Genomic DNA, 25,317 nt, shown 5'->3' with positions numbered 1-25,317 from the left:
AGTCATAAAAGAGGCCAGAAAAGACTCCTTTCTTAATAATAAAAAGAAAGAAAAGTAAAAATGTCTGGGTTGATTTTAAACGGCTATCTACAGTCGATTTACCAAAAGGAAACTCAGCTTATTAAGAGCAATTAGCAATGGCATACAGGTTAAAATCCTTGTGCTTATTTCAATTGCAATTATAAAGTGAGGAAACCAGAAAGGAAACCAGTGACTCTCAAGCTATGTGGCAATGAAAATCTTGCCCTTCAGTGATAGAGGTAGTCCTCGAGTTACAAGGACCACAATTGAACCCAAAATATATGTTGCTAAGTGAGACATTTATTGTGTGAATTTTGCCCCATTTTACGACTTTTCTTGCCATAGTTGTTAAGTGAATCACTGCATTTGTTAAGTTAGTTTTGCTGGGGGGAGGGGGGGGAAAGGGGGAAAAATGTTTTTGTTTGTTAAAACTTTTTCAATTAAAAAAAAAAACTTGCCAGCAAAGGAACAGTATTTATGGGGGTTGCATCTGAGAGAATAAAATGCTTCCCTCCTTCAATTCCTGCACTCTCTGGTCCCAATAGAAATTACTCAAGTGGGTTCTACCTGCATTCTAGCAACAAGGAAATGAAAAGACAACATGATGTGAGGAGAAAAAAAGTCTGTTTTGTTTTGTTTTTTGTTTAAAACCTGCTTTTAAATTTCATATTCAAACTCGTCTTTTTTTAATCACAGTCTGAAAACCACTGGAAAATTATAATACAAATGTTTTGTTCACGTTTGCTTTTTCTGTCAGTCCAGAGATTTCTTTCGAAAGGTATCATTTCTGAATGATTTAGAGGTGCTTTTAGGATAGAGAGATGCTGGTTTTTCAACATACAGACATTCATATCAGGTTCTCAACCTGTAAGGACTGTCTTTGAAAGTGACTTCGCACACTGACACCGACCTCACAAGCTCTCCCTAACCCTTTTCTTCCTCTTGCCGCCACCACAGTGACAGGATCACCCCGATTTCCTTAGGAAGCTTTCGAAAGCACCAAAACCTGCAGTATGAAAATATAGTTTGGCTGCTGTGTGACCCTCCTATATATTTGACTTTGTGTTGTTTTGTTCTGCAGCAGAAACTAAACTCCAGCATCACGAGACTACAGAAAACACAATAAACGAGCAATCAATTAATGAGTTTTTTAAAAAATCAGTAATTTGTCACTAGCAAAATCCTCCAGGAGATGGGAAATTCCTTCTCTCAGCAGGAGGCTTTTGATGTGGCAGAGATTTCCTGCTGTTTGAGAGAGACGATAATCTACCTTTACTGTGCTTTGCAGTCTTCTGGCTCTCTTGAAAACCTGCTCTCATGGAGAGAGGATTCCTTGAGGAAAAGACAGGAGGAAACCAATATACAGCCTCCTGCCCTATTTTTCACCCAGTGTGAGTTGTTCTTCCAGCTGAATAAAATTCAGGATTCATCACAATGGTGCTAATGCTTATGGTACTACAATGATCAGATGTCTATCAGTGGTTGGACTATAAAGAGAGACCTATATAATCACTTCAATTTCTTGCAAGGGGACAGTGTTCCTAAAGAAGTTACACAAAAGAATCTGCTCTCTACAAATCGCTGTAAAAGAAAAGTATCCTGGAACAAAATGTGATCTATAATGGGCCACTTTGGAACAAGGAACGTACCATGTTCAAATCTTCTGAAGATTCTTCTCTGGGGTGGAGTGTTGCTCTCTTGGCTTTGGATTATTCTTGAATTATAACAATAATTACTCATATAATTATTACTACCATGTGATAAAAAGGGGACAGAGCCTGGATTATGAGGTAACTGATTGTCACCTTGCATTTCTTGACTCTCTCCTGGGGATCATCCTGATGGACAATACATGTTGAATAGGGGAAACTTCCATCCACATTGCCTATTGCCTTTTGCTGCTCATTAACTGAATAAATGTTATTTACTCATGGATCTTGCTAGGCTTTTTTGTTTGTTGTTTTGCTGGCCATTAGTTAGTGAGAAAAGGTAGCATCTCAAGCCAGGAGCAGGTCTTGTGTAATTCTGAAATACTGTTGCAATACCAACTCATATCACTCTGGCTGTCATGTAAACTGCTTGAAATCCGAGTGAATGGTAAAATTTTTATTAATAAACAAATGCATCTGTAGGACCACAGTATCTGGAGTGACCTAAATTCCATACTTCTGGCTTAGAGATTCAGACAATATTGACGAAACTCAGATTTGGCTCTGAAGCTCACTCCATATTGTTTGTCTATCTATTTAATGCCTGCCTGCTTGCCTGCCCCCCCTCTCTATCTCACCCATCCATCCATCCATCCACCTACCTACCTACCCACCCATCCTCTATCTGTCAGTTGCAACTATTTAGCCTAACCCCTTCACTAAGTGGTTTAGAATAGGGCGGATGACTAGCCATATAAAATATTCTGAGTGCCACGGATGGAAGTGCAGTATAAAACAAATTGGGAAACTACATCCGTTAGGAAGTGGTCTCCATCGGCTTGTACGGAGGAGGGGAGGGACTTTTCCAAGGCATCCATTTCCACCACCTTCTGCATCATCTAAAAAGAAAAGCTGAATTCCCCCACAGGGATTCAAGCAACATGGAAATGAGTTCAGTGTACAATGTACAGTGAGCACGGGAGGGGCACAGAAGGAGGTTAGAACAGAATCTCCCACTCTTCTCTACATGCCTCCTGACAAAATGGTTTTAAAACTGCGTCGGTTATTCAGAGTATCGGGCATGATAAAAACAAATGTATGAGGTTAGTGCAAGTTGCTTGCATGTTCATGTACACATTCGCCTCAGCCCTTGTTTTTCTACACATACAGACGCTTTCAGAATTCCATCTCTGAACTGAATTTAATTGCCAAGTCTTTAAGTCAACCAAGCCCAGTAGGAGATCTTTTTTCCGTGGTTGCCTCGTGAAGGGAGGCAGAGCAGGACATGCAGCAAGTTCGTGCTCCTTAGCTTAAGGATTAAGTTGTGCTATAGGATGAGGCCTCCCACAGGATCTTGGAAAGCTAAACAAGACAGTTTCTCCCATTCGAAAAGCACCATTGGAACCGGCTCTTCTTAGCAGAATCGTCTTCCTGGGATTCTTGGGTTCAAGCATCTCTTTCTATCCATTAAAGAAGATGTTTCTTGTAACCCCACCCTTCCTCTCCAAAGCCCCCATCTCAGCTGAGAGTGACAAGTGCTTGCCTATTTATTACTTCCCTGTACATGGCTGGTCTCCGATGTAATTGCGGCTTTAAATAAAGTTCTAACCTGCAGGAATAAATCTCTTGATTCACACTGATGGAGAATTAGTTATTAACCAGCAGGAAATGAATTGATTTTGAATTACAGTGTTCTCTAATTAGATCTGAGCAACGAGAAGTTAAAGGCACAGCACAGCAGTTCCACAGGCCAGCATATCGGCAATCTTGCCCTTATGCAATGCTAACCACAACCCCACTGGGCATTGTTGCTGGAACAATTACTCTGACATGACGTCAGCCAGGGAGGCGTTCCATGCGACTGGACAATTAATTTTCCTCTAACACAAGACCCTACACACTGAATGTCTTTGTTAAAAAAAAATTATATTGAAGCCTATCAGAGAAGTAAATAGATTAGAATCCTAAATTTGTGCCACAAGAAGAGTGACTAGGAAAGCATTTAATCCAATGCTTAGGAGATCTTAATTTTACTACTAAATCCTATTTGCTTCCCGACAGAGATTCAGAACTAAAGATGAAGAATTTGCTGAAGTCACTAAACTTTAACTCTCAGCCTCCAGCCCTACCGTCTATCTCAGTGGTGGGATTCAAATTTTTTTACCACCGGTTCTGTGGGCGTGGCTTGGTGGGTGTGGCATTGCTTGGTGGGTGTGGCTTGGTGGGCATGGCAGGGGAAGGATACTGTAAAATCTCCATTCCCACCCCACTCCAGGGAAAGGTTACTGCAAAATCCCCATTTCCTGCCGATCAGCTGGGACTTGGGAGGCAATGAATAGGTGGGGGCAGGGCCAGTCAGAGGTGGTATTTACCAGTTCTCCGAAAGAGTCAAAATTTCCACTATTGGTTCTCCAGAACTGGTCAGAACCTGCTGAATACCACTTCTGGTCTACTTGACTGGTGTCACTGTGAGATGTGGTTTGGCAACATCTACCGCGCTACAAATTCTCCACCTCTAAAGTCATGATAAACGTGGGAAGCTAGTCATGCTGGTTGGAAAAGGATAGGAATTTAATCCAACCAACTGTATATGGAAGACATCAGGTAGAAGAAAGGTGTTCTTCACTTGACAGTAACTCTCCAAGAATACTGTGAGCTTCTATTTTTCTCCTACCTGGTATTTGCCATCCTTTTACCTGGAAATACCTGAGACTTTCTTTTCTGGATTTTTGTTTCTTTTTGAATGATGTGTTAATTAGGGAAGGTATTTTTGTTTGAATTACTCGCTTGCAAGCCACTTTGAGTCTTGGGCTAAGTTGAAATAAATAGGATGGTTTTTGCTATTAAATTACCATGAAATCAGGGAAGTCACTCCAGGTTTCGGCATAGTATGTAATAAAACATGGCCCTGAAGACAGAGGGAAGGTTCACTGCCAAGCCAACCATCAGATAAATGAGGCTTCAGCCCAGATTAAGAAAGTGGCTCAGACAGTCCCTGCTCCCAATTCACATGAAGATTAAAAAGGGGAGGAAAGGAAACACATTTAGACCTATAAGGCAATGCAGGCTAAAAAGCAAATATTGTATAAACCTGTGATGGCAAACCTATGGTATGCATGCCACAGGGGGCACGCAGAGCCCTCTTTGTGGTCATGTGAGCCGTTGCCCCAGCTCAGCTCCACCGCGCATGCGTGCACACCTCCCGCCACCCACCCGATTTTCAGGTCTCTGCCGCACATGTACGGAGGCGGGGCACATGCGGGAGATGCACGTGCCTGTGCGGGGTGGGAGGCAGCGCAGGCATCACGCGCACATTCGTGGGTGGGTGTGGTGTGCGAGGGGGCGGTCATGCACGCATTGCATTATGGGTTATAAGTGCAGGGAGGCCTACTAGGCCCAAAATGGGGCACAGGGTGGGGTGCAGCACGGAAGTTCCCTTCCTCACAAATGAGGTAACATGGCATCCCACCCTTTGATATCATACTCAAGAGGAAGTCCCAAGACTGCCCAAGAAAAAAGGAAGAGGCTTGGGGGCCACAAATGGCCTACAATCATTTAAAGCCTAAATACTTAATAATGTGAATGGGAAGGACCCAAAGGTGCTTTTTCAGGAGGCAACTGGACTTTCTTGGGGTTTTTTTCTTTTGAAGACATTTTGCTTCTCGTCCAAGAAGCTTCTTCAGCTCTGACAGAATAGGGGAGAATGGAACAGACTTTTAGTGGGAAGGAGGTTTTTTGGGGGGGGGGAGTGAAGAGAATCTCTGTGGGCACTTCATGAATATATTTAACTCAACTGATGTTCATTAGCTTCAGGAAAGGGGATTAATATTAAGCCTAACCCAGTGGTGAAATGTAAAATTTGTTACTACTGGTTCTGTAGGCGTGGCTTGGTGGGGGGTAATGTGACTGGGTAGGTGTGGCCAACCTTTTTTTTTTTACTTTTAAAAGCATTTTTCTACAACCTCTTCGGCCGAATGCCTTCTTTTAAAGGCATTTTTTTTGCCTTTAAAAGAAGAAAAAGCCTCTGACGATCAGGCAACTCAGCTGGGATTGTCAGAGAAGTCTTTTAAAAGCATTTTTTTTACAACCGCTTCGGCCGAAGAGGTTGTAGAAAAATGCTTTTAAAAGTAAAAAAAAAAAACCTCTCAGGATTGCATGGCTCAGCTTGTCATGGGGGGGGGGGCGGCAGGGATTTTTGCTACCGGTTCTCCGAACCACCCGCCGGTCTGAACTGGGAGCATTTTACCCCTAAACTTGATGCACTTGAATTTGTTTGTCTGTTTGTTTTGATAATTTATATAGCCGCCTACTTGCTCACACCGACTCTAGGCAGCTTACAGATAATTAAAATACAGTGAAGAAATAATAATAATAAAATAACCACTCATCCCATTCAGCGACAACACAATCAAATCAACCATTTAATGGGCTCCATTACCACTCTGGGTTCCTCAGGCCCACCAGTAAAACCACATCTTCAGGGCCTTTACAAAAGAGTGTCAGAACAGTGTTGTATTTTGTTTCCTGGTGTCCCTGCCTGGAACAGCACACTTCGCTCTTAAAGGGAAGCAAACCTAAACAACACATTGGATTGGATACAGTGCATTTTAACCCCTGTAATGCAGGGGTGAAATCTAAAATTTTTTCCTACCGGTTCTGTGGGCGTGGCTTAATTGGTAGGCGTGGCTTGGTGGTCAGATTACTGGGTGGGCGTGGCCAATAACAATAAATAATAAAAATAATTAACAAAGTATAAAAAACAATAAGAGGTATCAAAAAACAACTTTCACACTTTACATACACACAACTGACACACACACACACACACACACACAAAATGCCACATACAGCTTTCTGAGATTTTGTGTGTTTGTGTAGTTGGAGTGAAACACTACAGAAATACACCAAATCTCAGAAAGCTGCACAAATGTTTTGTTTTGTTTTGTTTTGTTTTGTTTATTTTATTTTATTTTATTATTTTATTTTATTTTATTTTATTATTTTATTGTGGACTTCAAATCCCAGAGTTCCTCAGCCAGCCAAGCCAGCCAGTTGATCACCGAGGAAATAGATTAGCTAAGCGATTGATTCTGTCTGGCTGAAAGTGAAACTGCTTTTGGGCTGGAAAAAGAGCCATGCGTTCATCACTAATCAGGTAAGTGCCTTAGAATCTCTACTCTTATTTGTAGAAAACATGTTTTCTACAAGCAAGAGTACAAGTAAGGTTCTGCTGATGAGGAACTCAAGGTGAGATCGCCAGAGGAGACTTTAATATATATTTTTTTAATTTAAAGTCTCTGCCGATCTCAGTGAGGGGCGGGATCCTCAAAGGCTTTTTTTTACTTTTAAAGGCATGTTTCGGCTGAAGCAAAACTGGCTTTTAAAAGTAAAAAAAAAACACCTCTGCAGATGGTGCAGCTCAGCAGAGGCAGGGGGTGGGGCCAGGGATTTTTGCTACTGGTCCTCTGAACCAGCAGCCGCCATCACTACCGGATCACACGAGCTGGTCCGATCCGGGAGCATTTCACCCCTGCTGTAATGGCAGATCATGAAAAGCTCACTTGATTATATGTAACAGGGCAATATTATTGCTGAAGAGAGGAAGGAAGGAAGGAAGACATTTTATCCTTTTTTAAAAAGAAGATGAACATCCAGGATTTTTTAGCAAATTCTCCTCCCCCCTGCCTCTGCATCTGTGGATGAAGGATGTTGATTCAATATCCTTTCTAGAAATCCTTTCTATAAATAGTTGTACTCTTCTAAAATGGCATTATGGAGAACCATTTATCTGCTATTTTTTATTCTGAGGACTACTATCTCAATCACATTTGGGCAACTCTGCCTGAGCTGCCCATTAGTGGGCTGATCCTCCCTTGTCTGGACTATCTGCACTTCAGTATTTACTTACTTAGGTATAAGCTATGCTGAATTTTCATAAGGAGATATGTAAGATGTTTGAAAATAATATCCGGTTTCCCCCAAAATAAGACATCCCCTGATAATAAGCCCAATCGGGCTTTTGAGTGCATGGCAATAAGGCCAAGCGCTTATTTCAGGGTTCAAAAAATATAAGACAGGGTCTTATTTTTGGGGAAACACGGTATGCATCCTTCCCATCTTAAATAAATAGATCAAACTGTACTTTCAGGCTGCATCATAAACCCTGTGTTTCCCTCCACTGTTTCATTTCCCAAAGCCTCAAGCTTACACAGAATATTTACATCTTGCCGAGGAGAAATGTATTCATTTTATTTATAGATACCACAAAGCACAGATCAAGAGAGGCCTCAAAGTGATTGTTTTCATAAACAATCTTTCTGACAGGCACCAGAAAATACTCTTTGAGTTGATGTAAGCGGCTCAACTATCTAATCATTATATTTTTTATTAGGGACGCTACTGATGCTTAAGAAATAAATACTGGTTTAATGCTCACATTTAATCTCACATCAGTTTGCTACTTTCAACTTACAGTGAAAATGAACACCAAAAAGAATAAAGTCAAGATTCTCCAGATGTGAACCAAATAATAATATGCTTTGGATTAAAGAGAAAGGAATACACAAAAATAAGCTTATTAAAAAATTCAGATCCATATATACAAATTCACAAAGTAGAAATTCAATTGTGCATCAATTTTTTTTAGCTTTCTCCTCTCTAAAAATTGGGTTATTAGGTTTATTTATTAACTGCTATAGCAAAGTATAATAAATCACCAGTAGAGAATTGATTAACAATTTTTATGAGCCCTACCTACCTGAATGGCAGCTGAGACAGAATTTTCGAAAATCAGCCCACAACTCAGTTTGAAGAATATAAGGCTTCCAGGATCTATTCTATTTTTAACTAATTTCATCAGCTAGTCTCTGATGTAAGAAAATCCATACAGAATAAGGATATATTAAAACAGAAAACACAATCCTTTACAGCCCTCTCTAAGAGGTCAGCATATTGCCCCCAACAATCTATCCTCATTTTACCAACCTTGGACGGATGGAAGGCTGCGTCAACCTTTAGCTGGTCAAGATCAAACTCCTGGCAGTGGGCAGAGTTAACCTGCAATACTGCATTCTAACCAATGTGCCACCATGGCTTCTATGTTGGGGATTCTTTAGCAACCTCTGGAGAGTGACACCAAGTTTCTCATGGAAAATAAAGCATGGCAAGTCACGCTTTCCCACTGGATCTAACAGAGAAGTCCTTTACCTGCATCCAATATTACTACAGTTCAATTGCTTTTAATAGAGGGATCTTTATTTTAAGGCTTGTTGCACAATCTCCTTCCATCGTGAGTTGACAGCATTGAGTAACAACAGAAACATCAGATCAATACGGACAGAAGTATCTCAGACTGGTCCTTGCAATGACCTCCAGGCAACAGTTGTTGTTGTTGCTGCTGCTTTGTCTCCCTAGGCAGAGAGATTCTGTCTGAATAAATTCTATGTTTCCTTCTATTCACTACATCCTCTGAGGACACTCTTAAGAAATTTATTCTTCTAATAAGGAAAGAAAACCTGCTAATGCTCAGGTGTTATTGCTCTGTTCTTGGGCAAATGATTATCAACCTGTCCTGCAGTAGATGCCCTTTTAAAACAGTAAAAGAGGACCATTTCTCTTGATTTCAAGCTTCTTTTCCTCCAGCTGTAGTATTGTAAATGCAGCAAAATTTACATCTCTCACCTAAGCCAGCTTGTTCAGTTCCTGTTCCACACAGGGTCTTGAGTTCCTCCCCATAAATATGCAAATAAATACGCAAGTCCCTTTGCGCAATCCTTTAGTTGGAAAAGGTATGTAATCATTCTCTTTAAATAGATAAGAAGATGACAAGGAGAATTGTTAACAGTGTGATTCAATGCCCTTCTACTCAGACATCAGTGCTGCTGTGCTGTGCTTAATGCAAGTAGACAGAGAACGGTGGCCTACAGGAATAAATTATTCATTCCCTATGTCCTTCCATCTTAGTCAATAAAACTCATTGTACATTTTCTGGCCCTATGATATGATGAATGATTCCCTCTGCTTCAACTTATTATTTCTGTACTCTTAGGGTCCTTAATGCAGCAAATATGGCAGTGATAATCCATTTTTGCTCCCACTAGCCTGGTTTAAAAGAAATACTTGTAGATGTGAAAGGTTTTGTATGGCATATATTCATTCAAGGCTATTCCTTATGAGAAAGTTCAGGAAGATCATTCCTAAGAGATTCCCGGATACAATTAACAACTAGGCATTCAGGACTAATAGTTCCTATGAACTATTAATGCAGTCATACAATGAGAGAAGCAAGATTCCCCTAAGCTTAAAATTATCCCAGTTTTTAAAGAAGGTTTCTTGAAATCTACTTGGAAGCTTCAATTGATCCAGAATATAGCAACATGACCAGGGGTTATCCTCTCGTGATATCGACATACCAACTTGATAACATGCTATGTAAGTTGCACTGGTACCCAGAATGCTTCTAGGTGTAATGCAAGGTGCTTTATTTCATTATCAATAAAACCCTCCAAGGCGTAGCGCCAGGTTATTTATGGGACCATCTTTCTTTCATGGCATCTACCCTGTGGAATGAAGTTCCCCTCGCGTTTCCTGTGACTTTCATCCTGATGGCATTCCCATAAAACCTTGAAGTCCTGGCTGTTCTCCTAGACCAGGGGTTTCCAACCTTGGTAACTTTAAGATTTGTGGACTTCAAGTCCCAAAATTCCTCAGCCAGCTTCTCTGGCTGAGGAATTTTGGGAGTTGAAGTCCACAAGTCTTAAAGTTACCAAGGTTGGCGACCCCTGTCCTAGACCTTGGATTAAGGTGGACAGGCCCCCATATTTTGTCTGAAGTAACCAGATCCCCTCCTTTTTTCATTGTGTATTGTGTTTTTATGGTTTATTATATACTGTGAACCACCCCAAAACAGTCGGGGTTGGATCTTGCCTAAACTGAATTAAATAAATAAATAAGATGATAAGAATTAATCTATTAGTGTTTTAAACTTCAACATTCCGTAAAGGTTACCAGCATGGCAGTCCCGGTCAATGGATTATGAAGCTTGAAGTTCAACCCATTTAGAAGGCGAAAAGGTATTTACATTTGTATTTATTTATTTAGAAAATGTATATTGCCCAGCTCTCTGATATATGGGGTGGCCTATGCCAATATTTCATAAAACAAAAACCAATATAAATCCACAAAACCTTCCCCCAAACATCATATTTCCCACCATAGCACCACAACATCTTGACTCTACATTTGTTGGGCTCACATTCATCCTATTTATTATTTATTTTAAAAGTATTTCTTTTTCAATATCATAAAATGCTTGTCTAGTTAAGCTACCTGAAGCTAAAGCAGGAAAGATCCATTACAGAAGACGAAGCCAAGTACATATATTAAAATGGCAATGAAGTGAAAACAAAAATGTCAGTTTCCAAATAAGTGGAATGTCAAATCACATACATGCATTTCTCCAATTTTTCAGGCATTAAGTTCTCTAAATGTGTCATTTTGCATCAAGACATCTTTTCCGAATAAATTTACATAAAAGAACCATGGGTCCTCAGCAGCTCCAAGGATTTATAAAAGAAGTTAAAGGCGTTGAGAAAATATCAATATTACAAAAACAGCAGAAAATGGATGCAAGTTCATGGAAAAGCAGGGGAATGATGGAACCAGTATATTCCTAGAAATCCCTAGACAGTATGAGAGTTGAAATTCACACATCTTAAAAGTTGCCATGTTTGAAAAACAGCGCTCCGAAGTATAGCTATGCTCACATGGAAGCTTTTAAAAAGACATTAAAAGCAAAATGGGAGTAGATCAAACTTTTTAAAAAAATAAGGCGTCCGAATCTGTATGTATGAAATGTGACACAATTACTTATTTATTTATTTTGTTTGCCACCTTGCGGCACCTTTGTGTGCCATCTCTCTAACCAAAGTGACTCATTATAAACCAGGAAAGTATGACATTCTGAAAGAAGTCTGTTCTTTAAAGAAATCACTGGAACCTATTCTGAAGTAAACCTACAGGAGTAGATTCTCAGTCACAAATACTATGGTAAATTGATCCTCTTTGAAATAGTTGTAATGTGTTAGCGGTAATGACTTCCATGTGAATCTGAGCGTAAAATACATTTTTACTGTCAAGAGAATTAATTTAAAACTGAAAATAAAATCAACACTATTCAGATGTAGAGTTACATACTGTACCGGAGTTGTACAATACTATATATCTTATTAGAAATAAGCTGGTTTACTACAGTGGAAGTTTTTCCAACATGAGGAACTACATTGTATAGGATTACAGCCTTAGTCCATTAGATGCAAAACTAGGAAGACTGCTACCAACACTTGATATCTAACAGATGGATTGATACAGATGTTCACTGATTACAACCTGATTCCTTAGATGCAAAGAAATGTGGCTCAAAGGCAGCCTTCTTAACTAAGTGCTGTCCAGACCTGTTAAACTATAAAGCTCACCATGGGGTCCTTAGTGCTCTCTAAGCTTGGTGGTTTTCTTGCAGATGTTTCATTACCAAACTAGGTAACAACATCAATGCACTGATAAAGTTATCTAGTTTGATCATGAAACGTCTGCAAGAAAACCACCAAAGTCAGAGAGCACTAAGGACCCCAAAGTTCAACCCCAAGCTACAAATATTCTCTTCCATCAAAACATTGCTATTTCTCACAAATCCATCCAACACCTCTGAAGAACACCAGGCTGGGAAAGAATCATCTAATGCAACATTCCACAAGCTTTTTTTCTCTCCACCCCCTTTCCATTTTTAAAAATTATGGAGCACCCTAAAAGAGCTTTTCTTTGTATGGCTTAAATTTTGTCTATATTTAACATATTAAAAAAAAAAATCAACACGGATGCATTTGCTGCCACTGCTGCTTCTCCTGACTTTTTGATGGACTTTCTTATTGTATTATTTTTCAACATAGATTGCCAAATACCGATAATTTTTATATTGTGGACCTCTGAGAGGGTCTTGGGAAATTCCAGGGACCAGACTTTAAGAAACCCTAATCTAAGGAATGAAATGGTCTAATCTTAAATTTTGATAATGTGGCTGTAGCTGTGGTAGATACAATTACATTTAATCCAGAGTCTTTCCCAGCCTGCAATGTGTTCTCCTCAGCCATCTTTTTACAATGTCAAGCACATCAATACGTTAATGCCGTGCCAGGTTTCATAGCAATTTATAATCAGCTGCCATCTGTAAGGTTTCCTAGGTACAGAATTTTGATTGCCGCCAAAAAGGGGAAATTGGGGAAGAAGTGACATTATATATTGTGAGAGACTGGAGTAAACAACTTAACCTTCAGGCAGAAAGAAAGCAAATGCATGGTTCACTTCCCTCGCTATATGAAGGCAACGAGGCAACGAAAAGATGAAGAGCTTTTGAACTAGCCTGTCATAGATACAGGTAGTCCTCAACTTATGACCATAATAGGGACTGGAAAATCTAAGCCGCATGATTGTCAAATGAGGCATCTTGTGGCCATATCTGATTTTTATGACCTTTTTTTTTTGTCGCTGTGGTTGTTAAGCAAATCATCCCCAGTTGTTAAGCGAGGCTTCATGTGTGATTGTGACTTGTGACCTCTTGCTGGCTTCTCCACTGACTTGGTTTGTTAGAACCTGTCTGGGAAGGTTGCAAATGACAATCACGCAAGATGCCGCAACTGTTGTGTGAACCAGCTGTCAAGTGCCAAGATCATGATCTGGGACGGCTGTGACAGTCGTAAAGGGGAGGACAGGTTGCAAGTCCCTTTTTTCAGCACCTCTGTAACTTTGAATGGCCACTAACAAATGGTTATTAAGCGAGGATTAGCCGGTTTAATATTCATGTTTTAGAGCAGGGGACCCCAAACTCTTCAGCTCATCAATCCATTCAAGATGTTTCAGACTGTTCATCAATCCCCAGATATTATATGAAAATAACTTAATAAATACCACTAATAGCACTATGAATAATAAGGTGAATAGATCCCTTGACCCTTGAGGGTTCATATTGATCACTTTGGAGCACCCTGTTTTAGAAGCATACTAGAAACCTGGATTCTAAATTCGTGGTGCTGTGTGAATCTTAAATTGTTCCTTTTTTCTTCCAGTTTTCTCTCTTCCTTCATCTTTTCTCTCCTCTCTCTCTTTCTCTCTCTCTCTCTCTCACGTACACACACCTTTCTTTTCCTTTCTCTGCTTCCCTGTTCAGGAGGCTGAAGGTCTGAAACAGCAGCCTCAGGCAGCAGATGCTGGGGTGGGCAGCAGCTATGAAGTGAAGGACAGAGCTGTCCCAAGATTCAGCTGACAGTCTGCTAAAGCAGCATCAAAGCTAAAGCTTTGATTTTTGCCGCTGGCAGAAAATTAATTTGGGCCAGCTTTGGCTGGCTGGGTTTCAAGGAAGAAAAGTGAGACTTCAAGGGAGAAATGGATGCTGCTAAATATTTATTTGTTTGACTTGAAAGAAATTATTATTATTTTTTAAATGTCAAGGTGTTATTTTGTTGAAGCATAGCAGCAAAAGATTATCACAGCGGAATTAATCTTTTAAATAACAGACTCAGGCTTGCCAATTTGAATGGCAAATGATGATCTTTATGTGTCACCTGCCCTAGATTAAGGTGGCCCTGACTCTACTGGCTTTCCGAAAAGCCAGAGAGATTTTTATCCTTCTGACACTGGGGTCAGGTTGTTAGCTGATCCCATTATGTGTGTTTTGGTTTGGTGAGCTGCTCACAAGATGCCTCAGTTACTGACTTATGATTGTATTCTAATTGTAGTTTTGTCTTGTTTTATATTGATTTTATAGCATGGTGTTCTTCTGTGCACTATTTGTTCACTGACAAAGACTCGTTTGCTTAAGTGGCCATGTAAATTCTCTAAACAAATAACTTGTATGAATGATTTAATTATCAAAAGCCGATTTTCTAGATTTCACAGTGCAGAAAATATATCGAAGTTGCTCCTGCTACTTTATCATAAATACTCAAAGATTTTGATATAACGATTAAAAACATGTTTATACAACCATCATCAAGTGTGATTCCAAGAACAGAGAACTACATCTCTAAAAATGCCTACCGTTTCAACTGACCTGAAAACTGCTAATTTTTTTCTCCAAAACCTGGAATACGGCTAATTCATAGCAGGGCCTTTTCAGTGACTGCCTCCTTTTTGTGCAATGGTTTGTTATGTGAAACTTGTGTAGCTCTCCTGCTAGATATCTATCTGTCTTAAGTGTAAAAAGAAGAACTGACCTTTTCCATGACTTTTGCTGCTTTTTAAAAATTACTAATGCCTTATTGACTCTCCCTCTTCTTGACTGAGGTTCTAAATTTGTAGATTATATTTTCAAATTTGCTTTTAGTTGTTACTAGATATCAGTCATATATAACTAAGCAATGCTGTAATAACCAGAAATACATGGAAACGACAACTTCCATTTATATAATTCTTTCCCACTATTACTGTTATTAAATAGATTCTCTCTTAATAAGTCACACGTGCACTTGTTTTGAGATTTAAAAAAAAGTTCAGCTTAGCAATGATCTAATTAAGGCTAAGTAGCTAGATTTAAACCAATACATTTAACAGTAATGTATTAATGGAGCTTAAGAGGCTTACCTTTGACTATTGGGTAAAGCAAGCAATTCAGACTGGTCATTTAGGTCTATGGAAAAGCTCTTTAAACTCATCCCTTGATACTAAATGTCACTGTGTTCTCTTATAGGAAAAAACAGACAATTAGACATGAATCATCTCCTAGAAATATATCTGAAATCTTCAGGGAAAATAGTACATGGTATGGATGCAAAAGATTTGAAGTATATTCCCAACCATCTCAAGGCTGGTGCTGGAAAATATTCCTGGTTAAAACTGGAGAACAACTGTCAGTCGGTTTACAGGCAATCAGGGTTCAATATAGCCATCTTGCGTTAAAAGATGTCATGATATGACAAATTCCTATATTCTGTATAAGTAGTCCTTGACTTACAACCATAATTGAGCCCAAAATTTCTGTTGCTAAGTGAGACAATTTTTAAGTGAATTTTGGTCCCATTTTACAACCTTGCCAGCTACAGTTGTTAAGTGATTCACTGCAGTAGTTTAATTAGTGACATGGTTGTTAAGGGAACTGGGCTTCCCCACTGACTTTGCAAAAGGGATCACATGACTCCAGGAAACAGCATCCGTCATAAATATGAACCAGTTGCCAAGCTTTTGAATTTTGTGGGGATGCTGCAATGGTTGGAAGTCAGGGGCGGTTTTCAAAACCCGTCGCTACTGCTTTGCTTGTGGGCATGCGTGCAACACTTCTGCGCATGCACAACACTTCTGTGCATGCACAGAAGCGTCCGGGAGGCTCCACCCACCCACCTCTGCCACTACCGATTTGTTGCTACCAGGGTCAACCGGTAGCAACCTACCACTGCTGTAAGTGTGAGAAACAATCATAAGTCACTTTTTTCAGTTGGAACCTTAAATGGTCACTAAACAAGCTGTTGTAAATTGAAGACTACCTGTATGCCAAAGTGATGCTAGGTATCCAGTGCCTCTGACTTTTCAGTTAGAATGGTGGGTTGATGGTTTCAGACTGGAGTCAGGGTTCAGAGGTGGTATTCAGCCGATTCAAACTGGTTCGCCTGAACCGGTAGCGGAAATTGCTGGTGGGCCATCTGCCCACCTGCCCTGGCTCTATGCCATCCTATTTAGGCACGTTTTTGAGGTCGGGCACATGTGCGGAAGGCGCAAGGGAGAGCAAAGTGCATGCGTAGAAGGCCAGGCGCATGTGCAGAAGGCAAGCACGAGTGAACCGGGTGCGCTCTTGCACAAAGCGAAAGTGTGCACATGGGGAGAACTGGTAGTAACATAATGTGAAACTCACTGCTGGTCAGGTTGCTCTGGAGCAGCAGTATCAAGCTGGTGCCCCGCAGGCCCGATGCATCACAAAAAGGCCACACTCACCCCAGTCCCTTGAAGGGGAAAATGTTGTGATACATCATGTGACGGCAACGTGACGCCATGAGTTTGACACCCATGCTATGGAGTTTGGACTACACAAGAGCATCTTCTGCCTGATTAGAAACATTAAGCTTCAACAAGGAACATAGCAAGAATTCCGTGAAGTTGTTCCCCGCACATTAAAAACAAGACCTGATGGGATACTTCAGCTAAAATGTTGGTAGCAGCAAACCATCGTGAATCATCTGGAATTCTTTATAAAGTATGTAACAAACAAGGACAACAGATAACAATCAGCCTCTCTAGTGCATGAATGAACACATTATTTACCAGAAATGATTAGATGACCGAAGAGTTACAACACTGAGTTAAACCAATTATGGAATTATATATTTCAAATGTCGTACACAATGCCTCAGTCGTTTCTAAAACAAAATGTTCTAGGACTCTTATTCCTGTTGTACCTTTCCAAAAGGATTAGGAAATCAAATTACTATCTAATGTTTTCCTAATTATGACTTCTGAAATACTGTACTGCAGAAGAGTTTATAGAGCTGGATGGTTGCTGGTTCAAAATTTAGCTGGGTCAGGAATGTATTATGCAGTTTATTAACTATTATTTCTAGGATTTAATTGGATGCAGCACAGCAGCTCAATATGTATCACAAAAATGAAATCCTAAGACCAGAATATTAACTAAACTCAGCAGGAGCGTAATCAGTGTGGAAACAGAAGAAACGTATTTAAAAGGTTTGGGCCAATTACAAAATGTCTAGATGTAGTCACAAAATGCCCACACAGTGTTATGTGAAGACCAGTGGTGGGTTGCTACTGGTTCTCCCTGGTTCAGGAGAGCCGGTAGCTGAAATCTTGATATGAGAGTGAACCGGTTTACTCCTAACGTCAGCTGGGCCCTCCCACCCACCCCCATGTTATACCTACCTTTATTCCTTTGTTTTTAGCTCAGCTGTAAGGCGCGGCAGAGTGGATTGTCATGCCTCAGCTGTTTTTTTACTGAATGCGCTTGCAAGTTTGGCGTGCATGCAAGCGAAGCTAGCATATGTGCAGCGATCACACGCAAAGCGCATGCGCACCGGTGGTTAAACTGGTTAGAATCCACCACTGGTAAGGATGATACTTTTCAACAGCCTTTTTAAACCCATTCTCCAATGCCTCATTTCCGACGGTATAAAAGACTTCCAATAAGTATGTAGAAATAGAAGTGGTATGGGTAGAAGAGGGCCATCACCATTCCAGTCCCAGTTTGTGAACTTTGCAAGAGATCCAGTGGGCCACTACCAGATACAGAATACGGAAGTTGACGAGATTATGGATTCAATGGAATTCTTCCTGTATTCTTATGACTACATTTTCATCTTTCTAGAATATGGGTTTAATTCTGCCATCCTGTGATCCCAATCTGAGTATTGAAACTAAGGCTGGGATAGCTCAGGCTGCAGAGGCTGCAGAGAAGCCTGTTATTAGAACACAGAGCCTGCAATTACTGCAGGTTCGAACCCAGCCCAAGGTTGACTCAGCCTTCCACCCTTTATAAGGTAGGTAAAATGAGGACCCAGATTGTTGGGGGGGCAATAAGTTGACTTTGTAAAAATATACAAATAGAATGAGACTATTGCCCTATACATTGTAAGCCGCCCTGAGTCTTCGGAGAAGGGCGGGATATAAATGTAAACAAACAAACAAACAAACAAAAACACATTGGAAATGCTGCAATTTTCATAAGTAACCCGAAATGATTTAGTTTTGCTTTTCAAAAGATGGTATTGTAATCATGTACTGTCCTTTTGAACTTTGTTGGTTTATTTTTGGAACCCGTCTTCATTTCTGTATTAAAAAGTAACATTTGGGGAAAAAAAACATTGAATTATTGGCTTGCAGTTTGGATGGATAAAGCCATCCTTCTCAGTCCCTCTAATCAGTTAAAATACTGATTCCAAAAGGCACTTCATTCTTATTGCCAAGAAGCTGGCTTATACACATGGAGTATTGGAAATTCTTAAGAGTTGTTGAAGCAGAAAGCTCTGGCTTGTAGAAACAACAAAAAAGGTTACAAATAAGCTAGGAAGCATCCATAACCAAGTGATAATATTAGATTTAACAGCATTTCGTCAGCCAAATTATAACTACTTTAATAATTTCACTCAACTTGACACCAAGAGTTAACTGTTTTTTTGGCCTTAAAAACTAGCTTTATGTTGCTTCTACACTGCCAATTAGTTCCATAAAATAAATCACATTCTCTGAATGGCAGGAGGACCTTTTTCTAACAGCAACATGATACTGAGCTGAACTTTGATTTCTTGATTGTCTATAACATAACATAACAAGAGTTGGAAGGGACCTTGAAGGCCTTCTAGTCCAACCCCCTGCCCAGGCAGGAAACCCTACACCATCTCAGTCAGATGGTTATCCAACATTTTCTTAAAAATTTCCAGTGTTGGAGCATTCACAACTTCTGAAGGCAAGTCATTCCACTTATTAATTATTCTAACTGTCAGGAAATTTCTCCTTAGTTCTAAGTTGTTTCTTTCTTTGATCAGTTTCCACCCATTGCTTCTTGTTCTACCCTCAGGTGCTTTGGAGAACAGCCCGACTCCCTCTTCTTTGTGGAAACCCCTGAGATATTGGAACACAGCTATCATGTCTCCCCTAGTCCTTCTTTTTATTAAACTAGACATACCCAGTTCCTGCAACCGTTCTTCATGTTTTAGCCTCCAGTCCCCTAATCATCTTTGTTGCTCTTCTCTGCACTCTTTCTAGAGTCTCAACATCTTTTTTACATCATGGCGACCAAAACTGGATGCAATATTCCAAGTGTGGCCTTACCAAGGCATTATAAAGTGGTATTAACACTTCACGTGATCTTGATTCTATCCCTCTGTTTATGCAGCCCAGAACTGTGTTGGCTTTTTTAGCAGCTGCTGCACACTGCTGGCTCATATCTAAATGGTTGTCCACTAGGACTCCAAGATCCCTCTCACAGGTACTACTATTGAGCAAGGTACCACATATACGGTACTGGTGCATTTTGTTTTTTTGGCCTAAATGTAGAACCTTACTTTTTTCACTGTTGAATTTCATTTTGTTAGATAGCGCCCAATGTTCAAGTCTATAGTCGGAATCCTGATAAGTAATTTGCTTTCTCCTTCCTAAATATCCTTTCTAGAAAAAAAGCGGATGTTTTGCTTTACCCTTTTTCAAGCACTGCAGGCAACCCACTCATTCAGCAACTATTCAGTTATGATGGCGTTAAATGAGGAGGAGCTATGACTGGTCCTTGGAATTGCAGCATCCCTGCAATCATGTGACCGCAATCTGGGAGCTTGGTGCCTAGTTCATGATTACAGTGTTGGTCACAAATCACCATCATAAATGCAAACAGTTGCTAAATAAGCAGTTGCTAAACGAGGACTATTTGTATAGAGATTTGTCTGAAATGGTATAGAGCTTCCTGCCTGGGCAAGGGGTTGGACTAGAAGACCTCCGAGGCAGTAGTGAAATCCATTTTTTTGACTACCGGTTCTGTGGGCGTGTCTTGGTGGGCGTGGTGTGGCTTGGTGGGCGTGGCAGGGGAAGGATACTGCAAAATCTCCATTCCTACCCCACTCTGGGGCCAGCCAGAGGTGGTATTTGCCGGTTCTCCAAACAACTCAAAATTTCCGCTACTGGTTCTCCAGAACCTGTCAGAACCTGCTCGATTAAGGTCCCTTCCAACTCTGTCATTTTATTATTTTTTATTTGCAACAAACAACAGGATGGAAGTATAGAATGGCCCCATTTGTACGATGTCATCATCGTCATGCCAATTTATACCGGGCTGTTTTGAAATAAATCGAACTGAACAAAAGTAATTGCTCTAATATAAATTTGTGTTAAATGTATACTCTTAAGAACAAATCTATGAATTCTAATGTATTCTGGTTTTAAGAGGACAGTTCTGACCTAAGGTTGGTGGAATCATTAAAGCAAACCCTACCTTGGTCCACATGCTTGACAATTAGGTCCTCTAAAAAGCCCATTTTGCTTGGAAGCATTTTCAAAAGCCTTGGAACAAAACCATGATGCAACTTGGCATCCAACATCTTAACAGCAGTCCCTCGTGTCACATCACTAGCAAAGAGGAGTTTCTATGTGTATACATGAAGTGCATAAAAGCCAAGACAGATTAGTCCTACTTTAATGTGTTGGATTCAGTTCCGGAGAGTTGCTTCAGAAAATGCAGGGTCATGAATAGGAACCAGAACCTGATTGCTATGGTTTAAAGCAGCAATCTTTTATCTCTAGATCAGCGGTTCTCAACCTGTGGGTCGGGATCCGTTGGAGGTCGAATGACGATTTGCCAGGGGTCGCCTAAGACCATCGGAAATATGGGAAGAATACTTGCGAGTCGAAGAATCACGCTCCAATGGTTGACTCCACAAGCCAGCTGCAGGCTCTTCAAATTGCTAGCCAAATTTGGCTTCAGGCGCGATGAATTAAAAAAGAGAGAAATCTTTGCTCTGATGTCTCTCTCTCAAGCCAGCTGCAATCACTCCCAATCGCTAGCCTAATGTGGCTTCAGGCGCAATAAACTTAATAGGGGAGGAGTCTCCGCTTTAATGCCTCCGTCCTCAAGGCAATCGCAAGCAGTTCAGATCGCTAGCCAATACGGCTTCAGGCACGATAAATTCAAAACGAAAATAATTTTATGGTTGGGGTCGCCACATCGTGGGGAATTGTATTAAAGGGGTCGCAGCACTATAAAGGTTGAGAACCACTGCTCTAGATCATATAATTGTTTTTTTACAGCTGTTGCAACTCTTAGAAAAAGACTCGGGTGCTTGAAAGAGTTGCAGGTTTCCTACATGTTCCACAGCACCCTTTGGGCAGCAGTCTGAAGAGCTGCACATCCCTCCTGGTAATTTTCTTGCATAGTTAACAGCACATAGTTAGTGTCAAATATATCAAAATTGTTTTGTAAAGGCACCAGTTGCTTTTGAAATGTCACTATGGCATCGGAAGCAATATCCACTCCAGGGCAGCCATTCTGTCTAGCTGAGAAATGTGGAGTCATGTTGGTTTGGATGCAAAGCGATGAACTGAGTTGTCATTCCTTCCCTATCTGGCTCAATTGATCAGCACAAGAAAAAAAGAAAATCTTTTATCAGATATTCACGCTTTGCTGGAGAAAACAACCCAAACAAAATACTGATTTGAGCCATGACTTATGGTAAACAGAATGAAATGGATAGCTTTCTTTTTTATATTGACAATGTTTTATAGTAGCCTGTTTAGATGAGCTATTTCCAAATTCCTCCTGCTTTTTTCTTTCCAGACAAGGTCTGTTCAAAGCATAATAGAACAAAATCATTATTTCTCAATACCTCAATACATTATTTTGTCGATGCTGCCAGAATTATATTAGCCTTTTCAATCACGACTGCACACTACTATCTCATGTCTCTCTTATGCCATCCTAAGACACTAGATTTCTCTAAAATATAAACAATCCAATAGAATCCATTGTTATTTTCACAGAAATTGGCCTGTTAGCTGAGGTCCAGTTAGCAAAGCATTTGAATTTCTGTCTACTCCACATAGCCCTGTCAACCTAAGCATCTGATCAATTACCTTGCCATCTTTTATAAAAATGCTAAGCAACACTGGAAGCAGGGGCTCGGTTCAAATACAAGTCATTCTTAAATAAGACCAATTCTTTCCTGTACGTTTGTTGTAGTCATAACTCTAACATCTTATTTGTACATTTCTTAACTGCTGGATAGTTTACTACTGCATCTTTATCTAGAAAGTAAGCAATCAGTAAAAATTGTAAACTGCTCAGGGTCGTGGAGGTGCATTTCATAAAAATCGCTGGTTCCAAGGTCAGTCTGCTGCTAAAATACGCCTAGCACGTTCTTCTCAGAACAAGGGCAGGTTTGATGGTGTTAAAGATATTGTCACAGGAGGTAAGCTGGTCTAATAAATTATTATTTTCCTCAACTTTCTTCTGCCCATTTTAGTGTCTTAACCTACTCCTATTTCTTTGGAGCTGGTGGTACTCACATCTATGCACAATTAAAGCTAGTTTTAAAGGTTGTAAAATATCTGCTACAATTCAGATTTCAGAAATGTTCATAAGCAGGCCCAGAAAAGCAGGCACGTTCAGCTGTAGGCAAGGCAATATGCAGAGTTTGAATCAAGAGGCAGAAAGACACGGGAAACGATAGCACAAGTTTATAATGCACTAATGAGCTCACATTTGGAATACTGCATCCAGTTCTGGTTAGCATGATACAAAAAAGATGCTGATGCCCTAGAAAGAAGGCAGAGAAGAGCAATAAATATGGTAAAGGATCTGGAGGCTAAATTGTACAATGAATGGTTAAGGGAACTGGATGTGTTTAGCCTAATGAAGAGAAGGATTAGAGCTGACATTATGGCTGTCTTCCAGAACTTGAGGGGCTGTCACAGAGAAGAGGGGTTCGACTTATTCTTCAAAACACCTGAGGACAGGACAAGAAGCAAAGGGTGGAAGTTCGTTAAAGAGAGATCCAATGAAGGAGAAAATTCCTGACAGTTAGAACAATTAATCAGTGGAACAACTTGCCTCCTAGATTTGTGGGTGCTCCTTCGCTGGAGGTTTCTAAGAAAAAATTGGACCGCCATTTTTCCAGGATATTACAGATAGTCTTCGACTTACGACCACAATTGAACTTAACATTTCTGTTGTTCAGTGAGACATTTGTTAAGTGAGTTTTGCCCCATTTTACGACCTTTCTTGCCACAGTTGTTAAGTGAATCACTGCAGTTGTTACTAACCTGGTTGTTAAATTAATTTGGCTACCCCATTGATTTGCTCATCAGAAGGTCGCAAAAGGTGATCACATGACCCTGGGACACTGCAATGGTCATAACTATGAAACAGTTGTGAAGCATCTGAATTTTGATCACATGATCATGGGGATGCTGCAAAAGTCGTAACTCTGAAAAATGATCGTAAGTCACTTTTCTCAGTGACTTATGAATCTAAGTCACTTTGAATGGTCACTAAATGAACTGTTGTAAGTGGAAGACTACTTGTATAAAATTTCCTTCATTAGTGGTTCAGTTGCTGACCTAGAAACCTGGAGACAGTGAGTTCCAGTCCTGCCTTAGACATGAAAGTTGGCTGACTTTGGGTCAATCATTCTCTCTCAGCTCAAACCGCCTCACAGGGCTGTTGTTTGTGGGGAAGATAGGCATGATGGACGGCAAACAAATCTAATAAATAAATAAATAAATAAAACAGGAGGAGGAAGGAATATAAGATGGACTAGAAGACCTTCTAGCCTTATGATTCTATCAATTTGTGCTGAGGTAGAAGCTACACCACCTCTAAACATGACAGAATTAAGGAGGACAGACTGAGTCTAGAAAAGGTTGCATCTGTTTTGGTCTTTCTACAAAATGAAACATCTCTTGCACAGGCAGAAGGAATGTGGCTGTGTGGTAAAGAATAGTGTAATCTGGAGGCGCCATAAAATTTCTGCAATTAATCCACCATCTTTCCCATTAATGTTTTTTTAGATACTCATGACACCCTCTGTTGCTTTTTGGCTTTTTATTTTTTAAACATATCCAGCAGGAAATATATAACTGTGTGTCTCTGAGGTTAACATTAAAACTTAAATACTTCTTGTATCTTCATGGCTGTACAAATATTAACTAATTAAATTTTGCAGTGCTCAAGTGAGGCATGAAAGGAACATGATTCTGGTCTTCTTTTTTTAATGATGATGCTTTGTTAAAAATGTTCTTATTTGGAACTCTTGTAATTACTTTAATTGTCACAATTGCAGATAAAATAACAAAATCTGTTTTCATAATATTAACTACAATACAATTCTCCAGATTTGAATCTCCCAGAAAATGCATATTTCCTTATTTCTTCTTAACTTTAATTTTTTATTTCTTCTGAATTACAGAAGTAAGGAAGTAAGGAAGGTCAGAATTATTATTTTTAAATAATAGTTTATTATTTTTCTAAACAACTCAAGGTGGCGAACATATCTATTATGTTCATGAACATACTCCTTCCGCCTCCTATTTTATTTATTTATTAGATTTGTTTGCCATCCATCTTGCCTATTTTCCCCATAAACAACAGTCTGTGAGTTGGGTTGAGCGGAGAAAGAATGATTGACCCAGTCACCTTTCATGCCTATGGCAGGACTAGAACTCACTGTGTCCAGGGTTTTAGGTCAGCACCTTAACCCCTAACTAAAGTGGCTCGCTAATTAATATAACATAATAAATATAATTTTAATAAATTGATTCTTTAAGAATTCAATTCTTCGTTATGCACATAAAAGTTAAGAGAATAGGCAAAAGTTGAAAGAAAGAAAGAAAAAAAGAGAAAAAAAACCATTGTCTTTAAAACAGTGGTCACCAACTGGTGGTCTGTGGACCACTGGTGGTCCATGAGAAAATTTTGGTGGTCCTCAAAAAAATTATTTGCATTTTTTATATTGTACTAAATTAGAGGTCCTCAAATTACGCTCCCTGGGCTGGATACATGCAGTGAACGTTTGTGTTGCTGCAGAGAGCCTCCCCCTTCAGGGTCTTTTTGTGTGGGTTGGAGGGGGGGCAGAAATTCCGACTTGGGTTCTGCTTCAGCCTCCTGGTGCAGGGCTTTGGGCGA

General features: G+C 40.0%; 1 protein-coding gene across 1 annotated transcript in view; it reads right to left on the bottom strand.

Annotated features, from left to right (window-relative positions):
• The window catches only part of VSNL1 (visinin like 1), a 115,690-nt gene that overhangs the window by 6,245 nt on the left and 84,128 nt on the right, over positions 1-25,317 (bottom strand). The gene's annotated exons all lie outside the window — the stretch shown is intronic.

The sequence above is a fragment of the Ahaetulla prasina genome, chromosome 1 (assembly GCF_028640845.1).
Source record: "Ahaetulla prasina isolate Xishuangbanna chromosome 1, ASM2864084v1, whole genome shotgun sequence".
Classification (NCBI taxonomy): domain Eukaryota; kingdom Metazoa; phylum Chordata; class Lepidosauria; order Squamata; family Colubridae; genus Ahaetulla; species Ahaetulla prasina.
The sequence above is the reverse complement of the archived record's forward strand: the minus strand, read 5'-3'. Positions and strand labels throughout refer to the sequence as shown.